The following is a 13,083-nucleotide window of genomic DNA, read 5'->3' as shown; positions in this document are numbered from 1 at the left end:
TCATATTTTGATATCATCATAAATAGCATTGTTTATATTTAAATGCTTGTTTAGTATTAATATAGAAATACAATCGATTTCTTATATAATAATATCACACATTGTAACCTTGCTAAATTTACTTATTCAGGGAGATTTGTGTTGTTGTTTCATAGATTCCATTAGATTTTCAACTTAGATGGTCTGTTACCTGGATATAGTTTTATATCCTTCTCTCCCATCTGGATGCCTTTAATTTCTAATTCTTGCCTGTTGCACTGGCTAAAATTTTCACATTATGTTACATAGAAGCTGAGAGCAGACACTTTTGTCTTATTCCTGATATTATGGTGAAAGCATTCATCACTATTATGTATGATGTTGGCAATCAATATTTTATAAATGACCCTTATCTGTTGAGGAAGTTTCTGAGTTTCTCCTAGTTTTCTGAGTTTTTACTAGAAACGTATGTTAGATATTGTCAAATGCTTTATCCATATGTACTAAGACAATTATTTGTTAATTATATCATCTAATAAAGTATACTGATTGATATTAGGTACTATACCAAACAGTGTTCCTGGGTTCCTCAGATAAGCCCCCCTTGGTCATGATTACAAATTTTGCAGTATGTATAGAACTTTTGTACATATATTTATTAGGTGTATTTACCTGTAGTTTTTGTTTCTTGTGATTTGCCTGCTTCTGGTATCAGTGCAGTGATGACCTTATTGAATGAGTTGGAATGTATTTCCTCCTCTTTAATTTTCTCTTCAATCCTCTTCAGTTTGTATTATTTCTTCTTTCAATGTGTGGTAGAATTTATCAGTGATGCCATCTACACCAGGAGTTTCATTTGTGATACTTATTTCTTTAATAGACATAAAGATATTTAGGTTACCTTCTTGAGTAAACTTTTGTAGCTTGTTTCTTTCAAGGAATTTGTTAATTATATCTAAGTTATCAAATTAATTTTCAAAAAGAAGTTTATAATATTCCCTTACTTTGCTTTTAATATCTTTATAAACTGGTGTGATTCCACCTCTCTCATTCATGATACTGATATTCGTGTTTTGCTCTCTCTCGTTTTTGGGGTTTTTTTTTTTAGCAGATCAATATGATCAGTGTTTAATGAACTGTATTGCTTTGCTCAAAGAATAATTTCCTTTATTATTTTTATACATTTTTATTTGATTAATTTCAACTTCTACCTTTATTAATTATGTATTTCTGTTTACTTTGGATTTAATCTGCTTTCTTTCTAGTTTATTAAGGTATAAACTGAGGTCATTATTATGAGACATTTCTTCTTTCAGAATATAGGCATTTATCACTGCAATTTCCCATCAGTACTTGCTGTAATTTTGAAATTTTTTCCAGAGCTTATAGTCAGGATCTTCTACCAGATATCCCCTATGTCGCACTTTTCTATAGCTTCAAGAAGTCAAGAAAACAAAATATTTCAAGTCCAGATCTGTATCCACTTTCATGCACACACAAACCCACAAACACACGTTTTCTCTCTCTCTCTCTCTCTCTCTCTCTCTCTCTCTCTCTCTCTCTCTCTATATATATATATATATATATATATATATATATATACATGTATATATATGCATACATATATGTGTCTGAATATGGTTTTATAAAATTTTTATATATGAATATAGAGAAATAAAATATATAATCTTTTTTATCTTATATAATGTCTTATTCCAAAATGGCACCACATATTCTGTAATATGCTTAAATAGATGGTAACAGTAATAGGCTTAACCAAAAATTATTGACATGAATAAAGAGGGAGGATATTACATGCATAATAACACTATCACAACAATAGCTACCATTTGTTAAGAACACTCACTGTGTGCCAGAGACTGTATTATGTCCTTTACTATAGGACATCTTCATATAAACTTATCAGGTACAAATGGTATCATTATCTTACAGATAAGAAAACAGGTTGACATAGCTTCAAAGTCTGCCCATGATTCCAGAGCTAAACATGGCAAAGCTAGTGTTAGAGACTAGGTCATTTTCACTACAAAATATTCCTAAAGGAAGAAGAAAAAAATATCATTTTCTTTTTAATTTCAGCCTCTCCATGATACCAGTCAGTCTGTGGCATTTGTTCAGATTTCATTACTTGTGAGCCTCAAACTCAACTGGAAGAAATCTTTCATCAAGAGTTTACCCATATCTTTCTCATTTAATAGGGGGAAATTCTACCTTCCATGAAAATTGCTTCCTCTAATAGAGCAAGTCTTGTGACAAACTATCTTCTTAGAGACTGTAGAAAATTACAGAAATGCCTCTGCCAGTCCCCAAGTTTTTACCAAGGTTAGCTTCTCCTACACGTTTTCATTTGGTGTGTTCAAAACCTTTTGTTTGCTTTTCAGTTTCCCCCTTGATTCTTGCTTTTCAGGTCTTCCAACTTTGAACTGAGAGTAGAAAATCTTTTATTATGGTGTTTCCCCTTTCCGTGTATATGATGGTCAAACAAAGTCATAGTCTTAAATTCACTGATGCCTAACTAATATTTATACATTAAATATTGTTAGACCTGATTGGTGCTATTTGTGTTTCCCAAACCCAATTACTCTGGAGCCTTGTGGCTGACAAGGCTGACAAGTTCTGACAAGAGCTATCATGTAGTTACTTCTCCCAACATTGCCTCTCCTCATGCAAAATTCTCTAGGTCTACGTTACTACTATAGTGGCAGCAAAACCATTCATTTCTTCTCATTCTTTCCTGGAACAGGACTGTTACCATTTTATCTGTAGACACCAATTAGTCCTTTACCCTTGGATAAGAGTCACAATAAAACAAAGCATATCATTCCTGTCATCAACAAAATCCTGATATCACTGTTAAAAGCTTGACATAGAGATTCTCTCAATTTTGATGTGAGCCTGAGTTTACTTTAGAGTTTCCTACCCATCTCTGCTTAGATTACCCCTTGCTCCATGCAGATGACATCAAGATTTTGAAGTTTAGGATCACTAGTGAACTTTTCTTGGCTACAGAAATGTATTCTTATCTCTCCAAGACCAAATCCTATGTGCTACATCAGTGGTTCTCAACCATAGTTGATGTTACTTCTCTTTTCCCAGGGGGTCATTTAACAATATCTGGAGATACAGTTAGCTGTCACAACTGGAGGGTGGGTGTTGCTGCTGTTTTCTTATGGATCAGGCCAGACATGTTTCCTATGATGCTCAGGTCATATCTACCCCCTGCCAACACCAAATATCTGACCACAAATATCAATAGTGCTGAGGTTGAATAACACTCTAGTAGATCATTTCCTACTTTAGGAAGTTTTGTATTTTTTGGGGGGTGCGTGTGTGAAAATATCCATACTTCAGCATTTACAAGTCCCTGAAGAAAGTTTTCCTAGTTCTAGTTCTCTACACACTTACCTGAGCCTGCCCGATGTTAATTGTGTCTCATTATTTTATAGTTAAGAAAACAGTTGACATAGGCTACATAGTCTGCCCATGTCACTGTAGGTTTCCATAGTCCCACTAATTCCTAATCCTTATTTATTCATACATATTGCTTCATATAATCTCTCTTTCCCTTGAAGACATCTGAGTTTGCCTAGGTTTCATTAAATGCAACCCATGGGCAAATTTAGAAAGAAGATTCCTAATATTTTGGCACAAACATATATGCTTGTTTTGGCTCTCTTGGTAGCTCCACCCAAAAGATTACAAGTGCAAGAAGAAGTCTAATAGAAGATGCTAAAGAAGAAAGTGATATTACTCAGAGCAACTTGTCTAAGGCTACTCCCTCAGAGTAGAAACACTGTCATTTGAGAAGTGCTGCCAGACCACCTTATTGCAGCCCTTTCCTGCAGAACAGTTTTATTAACCACTATAACACTGCTCTATCACTTTGAACATTCTAGGGTTTGGTCCAAATCATCCACAGTAATGATATTCCTCCTCAAACTATTGTGAAAATGAGAGGGAGGGAAACTGTTGAGCTTCCTAACTGGTCAACATAATTTCAGGTTTGATGAAAATAAATGATGCAAATTTTAACAGTTGGGGGAGTTAAGAGATAATGGATAAATGAAGAATGTCCTATTTATTAAACAAAATAAAATATACTGAAACACAATTGGAATTAGCATTTGGAATAGTATTGTTTTTGGTTGTAATAGAAACATTAAAAAATACAACCCCCACTCCTACATACACACAAAAACATGGATTAGGTGGATGATAGCAAAAAACAGGTAGAAAATATCAAAAAAGGAAAATTCATCATGTACATATTAGGAACAAAAATAAAATACAATTGACTTTGAACAATGCAGGGGTTAATCTGCCTATAATTTATAATTGGCTCTCTGTATTTGCAGTTCCTCAGCATCATCAGATGCAATCAACCATGGACCATGTAGTACTGTATTATTTACTATTGAAAAATATCCACGGAGAAGTGGACCCAAGCAGTTCAAACTGGCCTTCAAAGGCTAACTGTAATTGTAACATATATAAAATAAATTTTCTCCCATACGCAAAATATTTTAGTATTTCACTGTTTACTTAACTCAGATATAAGTTAATAAAAGTAGAGTTTTATCATATCTCAAGATGAAGATTTAGAATTTAAAAGGTATTAATGCACTCTGAATTATTCTGTAAAAATAACACAATTCCAATAAAAGTATCAAATAAATTTTATTATGGTACTGACATAATAATTCTAAAGTTCATTTCCATGTTCTAAAACATCTCACTTGACTGCCACTAGAGAATCATTTTAGTTAACTAAAAACAAAGAGGTAGATCTTTATTTGTCATCATGGATAAATGTCCAAGATATATTACATGAAACAAAGCCAAAGGCATACAAGCAGAATTTAGATCATTACAGGTAGTATAATATTATATGAGAAGAAAAACATATTCATTTATATATGCACAGAAAATATCCAAAAGAATACAGAGTAAAGAGTCAACAGTGATTTATTTCTAGAATATGATTTCGGAGAGGTTAAAAGGCAATAGAAAGTAAGGTAGCTGAAAAAAATATATATATAATATAATGTATATTATATATAATAAATGTATACATATATAATACTATATATGTATAGGTATACATATATTATATACAGTGACTTTTATAATTAAGTATAGAAATTCAAAATTATAGCCAGAATATTTTTAAAATATGAACAATGAAATGTAATTCAACTGATTATGTTAAATAAAGACTAGGATAAAATTATTAGGAAAATTAAAAGTTTAATAGAAGAGCATGTGTATTCATATATATTTGTATATATATGGAAACATATATGTGAAAACATAATCCATGCATATAGCACATAAATATATATGCATACAGTTTTAATATATGTATCTATAAGTGTTTAATGCTTTGCAGGTTAACAAATAGAACATTTCATAATTGAGTAAATAACAATTGAGTTTGTGGAACTAGGTAAAATTTTGACAACAAAATGTTGAATTAATGATTTGCATGCAAAAAATAAAACCATGAAGCTATTAGAGGATAACAGAATGAATATTTATTTAATATTTCTGGAGATAACTTTTGTACTATACAAAAAAAGGCAGAAACCATAAAATAAAACAAACAATAATTTAATTACGTGAAATTAATTTTCTAATTAATCAAAATCCCACCTGAAATCATTAAAAGGTGAATAACAAGTGCCGAGAAAAACATCTGTGACATTTATAAAAACTAAAAGATTAATAAATTAATTTAAAACCTATAGGAGTAAAAAGAAAAAAACCTACAGAAGTCAATAAGAATTACGAATTGGCAAAGCAAATGAACATAATATACAGAAAGTAAAATATACAAATGTCAAACAAATGTAAGATATTATGGGTATCATTTGTAATCAAAGTGGTGAATCTTAAAAAACAACAAACAAACAAACAAACAAACAAACAAGGAAAATTGGGTTCCCTGGTGGTGCAGTGGTTGAGAGTACACCTGTCCATGCATGGGACACAGGTTTGAGCCCCGGTCTGGGAAGATCTCACATGCTGCAGAGCGGCTAGGCCCGTGAGCCATGGCCGCTGAGCCTGCGCATCCGGAGCCTGTGCTCCGCAACGGGAGAGGCCACAACAATGAGAGGCCCACGTACCACAAAAAAAACAAAAACAAAAATAAAAGCCAAAAAAAAACACCTTTTGATCTAAATTGTAACAGATCACTACCAATTTTTTTTAACTGTTGGATAAGATGGTTTGAAATTTTAATATAAAACTGTAATCATTAAGTATATTTAGAAAGACATAAGTGCAAGGGTCGTCATCTTAAGTTTGTTTATTCCAAAAATTTTGAAACAACCACCAAAATAAAACTGTAACCCATGTGCAGTAAAATAATATACAGTATTATGCACTAACTAAATTATGCTGTAGGTGGATGCTTAATATGCTCACAATAGAGTAAATAAAAATGGCAGATTATCAACAGTTTGCTTCTATTAATTTTATTTATGTAACAAAAATATACAAAAATGCTAGGAAAATGGTAAATAAAGTTATATATATAAATAAAGTTATATATATTTTCTTGCTTTTGTCCTTATGTATTTTGTCATCTTGAACATAGACATAATAAGATGTGAAAAATTATTATTAAAAGTGGGCTACACCAAATCTATACCCTAATCTACAGTTTTGAACTTTAAATAATGAATAAAAACTTACTAATTTTTCAAGAGAAGAATTTATAAAGTGACTTTTCAAAGAAGGGAGTCTATTTTTAAAAGGTAGAAAATAAAGAGAAGTAAAATTTGGGAATGCACTTATTTATTCTTTCAGTAAACATTTATGACATTCCTCTTCTATACAATGTATGGAGTAAAGCATTGGAGATAAAAGTCAAACAAAAACAGTCATATATTACCTTTCCTTGGATACAGTAGATTCAAATAGAATTGGAAGATGTTAATCAAATCATTATTAAAAAGAAGTGATAGTGAGGAAGAATTAAATCTTGTGGTTTGACAATAAGGATTTCAGCAATGGCTTCCTCAGAAGGTGATGGATAGGAATTAACTAAGTAGAGAGTGAGTAGCATCTAGGGCTGGGCTTATAGAATGATGTTGTCAAAGGATAAGTAAAAGTAGGCTTCTTTGGATGGAGATTTGAGAGCAAACAGAAGTGTGATGTGAGAAGGATCTGTGAAGGAAGGGCCAGGTCATTCAGGGTTTTTAAGGTCATGTTAAGGGTTTTAATTTTCATCCAAAGAACAACAGGACTCCACCAAATTGCTGGAAATAAAGTAGGATGGTGACATGATCAGCTTTTATTTTGAACAATGCTCCTTGTATTCAGTGTAGAGAATAAATCCAATGGAACAAGAGCTGAGCTAGGGAGACTAAATAGGACAAAAAGGTGGCAATAGTAAAGATAGAGAGGAATGGATGGATTTGAGAGATACTCAAGAGGTAAAACCAGCAGGACTTCATGGTGATTTGTTTATGGAATGTGAAAGTGAGGACAGAGTCAAGGATGGTTCCTATGATTCTGACTTACAGAAGTGGATAGTTTCATTCACAAGACAAGAACCAGCAAAAGGAATACAGGCTCAGAAAGAAAGACCATGATATTGTTTGGAAATGGGATTAATGTACTCTTCTATAATTGAATTTAGATGTCAAATAGGAAATTGGTACATATGTGGGGAACTCAGGGAAGAGGTCAAGAAATAGAGAAATAACTTATTTATTGTTAGTAAATAAATGGTAATGCATGCTGTATATGTAAATGTGATTATTGAGACCGAGAGAGAGAGAATATAGTGGTATAAGAGGAGATGCAAGGAAAGAGCCTTAGCGAAACATAACACTCAGGTTGAGCTTACAAAGGAAATGGAAAAGGAAATGTTGGAATGAAGAGGAAATGGTCTGATTACAGAATTCTGGAAAGGAAAACATTTAAAGAAGGAAGAAAAGACCCAGTGTTGAATGTTGCTGTGATATCATAGTGAAGCAAAGACTTTTAATAAGGACATAGAATTTAGTGATAATGAAGTCAGTGGCAAATTTAGCAAGAGCTCTTTCGATGGCTTGATAAGATCTGATGACAGATTGTTGTGGGTTGAAGAATTGAGAGATTGATGACAAGTTATGAGATAACTTTTGTACTATACAAAAAAAGGCAGAAACCATAAAATAAAACAAACAATAATTTAATTACGTGAAATTAATTTTCTAATTAATCAAAATCCCACCTGAAATCATTAAAAGGTGAATAACAAGTGCCGAGAAAAACATCTGTGACATTTATAAAAACTAAAAGATTAATAAATTAATTTAAAACCTATAGGAGTAAAAAGAAAAAAAACCTACAGAAGTCAATAAGAATTACGAATTGGCAAAGCAAATGAACATAATATACAGAAAGTAAAATATACAAATGTCAAACAAAAATTTGAACAATTTTCTCAATATTATATCCAAAAAGAGAACCATGAAGGCAGTTTTTGGGGAATATTTTATAAATTTCAAGGAAAAGATCATGTCCACATTATTTTAATCATTTCAGAGCTAGAAAAAAATAATAAATGTGACAACTGATAAAGAGAGCATAATTTTGAGTTCCCTTATTAGTTAAGAGAGCTTTAAAAATTGCAAACAAAAATAGACACAATGAGAGCTGATCTAGGAACTATATTATGAAAGAAACAACCATAATGTGTTACAGAATTGCAAATAACTTTTAACATTAGGAAATAAAAGTATGTAATTCATAAAATGAATAATTAAAAGATTGGGAAAAAATACAGAACTCATAAAAAGAGAAAAACGAAGTGCCAAAAAGTCACTAAGTAATACTTAATGTCCATCCTGATAAATGTGTATTTTATAAATGAGACTATAGGTATGAAAAATGTGATAAATTTTTACCTAAAACAAAGTATTTTATCCACTACTGTAAACACAGCACCGAGCCCAGTGTTAACAGATACTAATGTAGTTATACATTTTTGTTGAATAAATAAGTGAATGAATAAATAGAATGATAAAATGTGCAAAAACACAGGAGACAGTCTGTGTTAAAATTAGAAAAACAAATTTTGCTCCAGATCACCATAATTGTGTAATATTATTCTAGAAGATTTATACAATACAATATAGAAAAATCAGTAAATAAGAAATGTAGCTATTAGAAAGCTAACACATTTTTTTCTTTACAAAATTATTTTTGAACCAGAAATTTCAAAAAAATAACAATGTACTGAAATCAAGGACTTGGTCAAAATACTGATAATAATCATACATGTATATATATATATGTTTTTATATACATATTTGAATCATAATAAAAAGCAAATCAGCTCATGTTTATTGAGTATGTAAGAAATAGATAATATAAATGGAGCTCTATGCCATTTTTATGCCGTAACATTTATAACATCTTTTTGATAACTGTAGATATTTAAATTATTTCTAAATGAATTAATCGATCCACACAATCCCAGTCAAAATACTGTGTGTGTGTGTATGTTGTATGTGTGTGCACCAGAAAAAAAGAGACAGAGAGAGAAAGATGCAAACTTTTATTTCAAATAAAAACAGTGATGAATAAACAAGACAATTAAAAATATATATGTGGAATTTAGCAGCAGGAGTAAAGACACATTTGTAAAAATATTTAAAAATACTTAAAAACTATAATAATGTAAACATATGATTCTGATATAAGAATAGAGAATGAACCCATGAGAAGAAGATAGAAAACACAAAACTGATGCAGATATATGAAAATTCTACAGTAAAATGGTAAAACACATTTTTCATAATTCTTTAGTGATAAAAAACAAATTAGCTCCATGTTTCACGTGATATACTAAAGGATATTGTAAGTAGATTAAAGAAATAAATATCAAAATAAAATCATTGAGGGAGTGATCAAAACATAGTAAATGTTTCCTTGCAGGATGGAAAGGTCTTTCTAAAAATAAAAGCAATGTAAAAATACATAATTAAAACTAGTATTATTGTTGACACCACGGACTATTTATATACCATATTTCAAAATAAGAAATCCAATAACACAAAATACACAGAAAAAAATTCTACAGCCTAAAGCCAAAGACATAAATACTAAACACTAAAAAAATTGCCAACTTCTTAAAAAAAAAGATAAACAATGTTGGTGTATATGTGGGAAAATAACTCTTGTACAGTTCATGTGGTAATACAAATAGGTATATATTATTGAGAGAGTAATTTGGTGACATGAGTTAAATTTAACGTTTTCATTATTTTGGCTATGAATTTTATCTTCTAGGAATCTATCTAGATGAGAAAGCCATTGAAGAAATATTTATAACAGTGAAAAAAGCATCATAAAGATTCAACAAAAAGGGAAGTGTAAGTAAAATATGACACTTTAGGGATGTAATTTCAAAAATAGTTTGTTTTTTTTTTTTCGGTATGCGGGCCTCTCATTGTTGTGACCTCTCCCATTGCGGGGCACAGGCTCTGGACGCGCAGGCTCAGCAGTCATGGTTCACGGGCCCAGCCGCTCCGTAGCATTTGGGATCTTCCCGGACGGGGTCACGAACCCATGTTCCCAACATGGACAAGCAGACTCTCAACCACTGCGCCACCAGGGAAGCCCGAAAAATAGTATTTTTAAAAGTGATTCTATTCATCACAAAATGTTAACTTTAAAGTAACTGTATACTTTTTGTAATCTATGCTACAGTTTTCAATGCTAAATTAACTGTATAAATACCCACATACACATATCTGTGCATATTATTAGATGTAAATGTAGCAGAATATTTAAAGTATTATCTCTGCATAATGGGTGTTTTTGATAATTTCTTGCTTATTTTTATAAATAATCTCATATTTTAAACATTTCCTAAACAAAGCATTCATTTAAAATTAGAAAATAAAAAAAAAATAAGAACATGTCAGGATAATCCACAAAATTATACTTGTTCATATTTTAGAATAAGATTATCTCCTTGTTCACTATCAATAGAATAGTAATAATTTGACAACATTAATAAAATAGTATTTTTGCTTATGCAATTGATGACCATGTTCCAATAAATTCTCACTAAGAAACACAATGAGAAAGATAATGGATACTATCTTCTTTCTAGGCCAATGATCCTTGCCAATCTTCATGTTTTGGAGGAAAACTGTATGCACATTCTCAAGGAAGGTGTTATGCCAAAATTAAAGGGGAAATCATTGGAATATTCGTTTAAAATCATCTCTTATCCTCTAAGCATTTGAGAAAAGATAGATAGACCATCAATGGATAGAGAGCTCAAAGAATTATGAATTGCAAAAAGTCAGAATTTTATATTTACATTTTATATTCTCTTTTCTTTTAAGTTTCTAGATTGGAGTCTAAGCAGTAATTCTCAAAAACTAAAGAAAATCTGGTAGAATACTGTGGATCATATTCCAAGATGATAAAATTGACTGACAGCCTGGCAACTAGAGAGGGGAAAGAGACTGAAAAAAGGAAGTTCAGGGTTAATGTCTCTCTTGTCACTCTTCACTGCAAGACAGAAATTATAGTGGGAACAGCTACCACTGAACTGGCATCCCTAAATGCAATGTGAAAAATGAGATTCTTGGGTGGCTCAGGTCTAGTGCCAAGACAAGATGGGCATGGTTACCATAAGGGACAGTAGAGTTAAAGCAGTAATCAATGTAGTTTGATTCAAAAGAGACCTATGATGTTGTGTATTTAACTATGGTGTCCTTAGAAAAAAGTACAGGAGCAGTCTACTAAATTCTTAGTCTGTATAAGTGGAAGACTGCTAGGTCAAGTGGACAGAAGTCTAACTTGAATCACAATACATTTACATACAGCTATTTACCAAGGTGACTGTGCATTGGGGAAAGTGAAGTAATCAGACTTTTGTGGATTACTGGGGACATCAACTCTGAAGGGACACTAATCCTGGAGATCCAAAACATCATTGTGGTCCCCTGGTCAGAGTAGAGGCTCATGAAATCAATGGAGTTTTGGTTCAGATCCATTTCACAGTGGGTCCAGTGCGTCTGTGACCCCATTATGTGGTTATTTCCCTCATTCTAGAATACATAATTGGAACAGACATTCATCAACTGGCAGAATTTCCAATTTGGAATAATTCTGCCTTTCCAATCACAAAAAAAACAACTAACTGTCTTCTCTAGCAATGCTAGCATTTTTCTTTGTCTGCAGCCTGCTTGTTTTTGTAAAGGATTTGTACCTGTGGTGCTGTCTATTTTACAGCACATAATAATAGTCCATGTGAAAATTTAAATGTATTTCATTTTTAAGTATATCATAAATAATAGGAATTACATAACCATATATTTATGCAAAAATAAGAGCTCATATTATATTCAACCAAAATACTATTCACATCAAAGCATTAAACATATGTGTGTATGTATATACATATACACTAGAGAAATATCTGGTTCTTAAAATCACATATTAACTTATTCAAAAGGAATACCCTACATATTACTTGAAAATTCCCACTTGTCATGCATAAACACTTTGGGGAAATTAAAACTGCCCCCATTTGTTAAGAAAATGAGCTGAAGGGCAATACATGATCAGATTGGAAACTTCTAAGTTGTTTCTATAACCCATTTCTTCTTTAGAGTTAATACCAATAAAAGAATTGTAAATGGTCCTTTCTTTGAAATATGAAAAAGTATTTAGCCAAGGTAGTATTTTACAAACCCTGAGGTATTGTTTAAATATCAGTGCATCTGGTACCCAAACTAAATTACAGCTCAGACAAGGGACTGAAAGTTCAGGTTTATTATTCACTTTACTAAAAATGTAACCACAACACTTGTTTCTACATCAGGGAGTATTATAACCATCATTATAACTAATAATAACAATGAAAATAATACAGCCACATTGTATTTTGCATTTTTCAGTAGACAGTAGGACTTACGGCTAGTAATAATTTATATTTACACTGAAGCATTTTTATAGAGGAGTTCGGAGTGGTTTCTGAATAGTAGCTCATTAATCATTTCAACAAGTTAGTTGGAAAGTTATTATCCCAGTTCAAAAGATAGAAAAATTATATCACAGAAAGGT

At 31.5% G+C, this 13,083-nt stretch overlaps 1 protein-coding gene across 4 annotated transcripts in view; it reads right to left on the bottom strand.

Annotated features, from left to right (window-relative positions):
* LRRTM4 (leucine rich repeat transmembrane neuronal 4) overlaps positions 1-13,083 on the bottom strand; it is an 881,514-nt gene that overhangs the window by 856,659 nt on the left and 11,772 nt on the right. The window lies entirely within an intron of this gene.

This window comes from Kogia breviceps, chromosome 11, assembly GCF_026419965.1.
Source record: "Kogia breviceps isolate mKogBre1 chromosome 11, mKogBre1 haplotype 1, whole genome shotgun sequence".
NCBI lineage: Eukaryota > Metazoa > Chordata > Mammalia > Artiodactyla > Physeteridae > Kogia > Kogia breviceps.
This window is presented reverse-complemented; position numbering and strand designations above follow the sequence as displayed.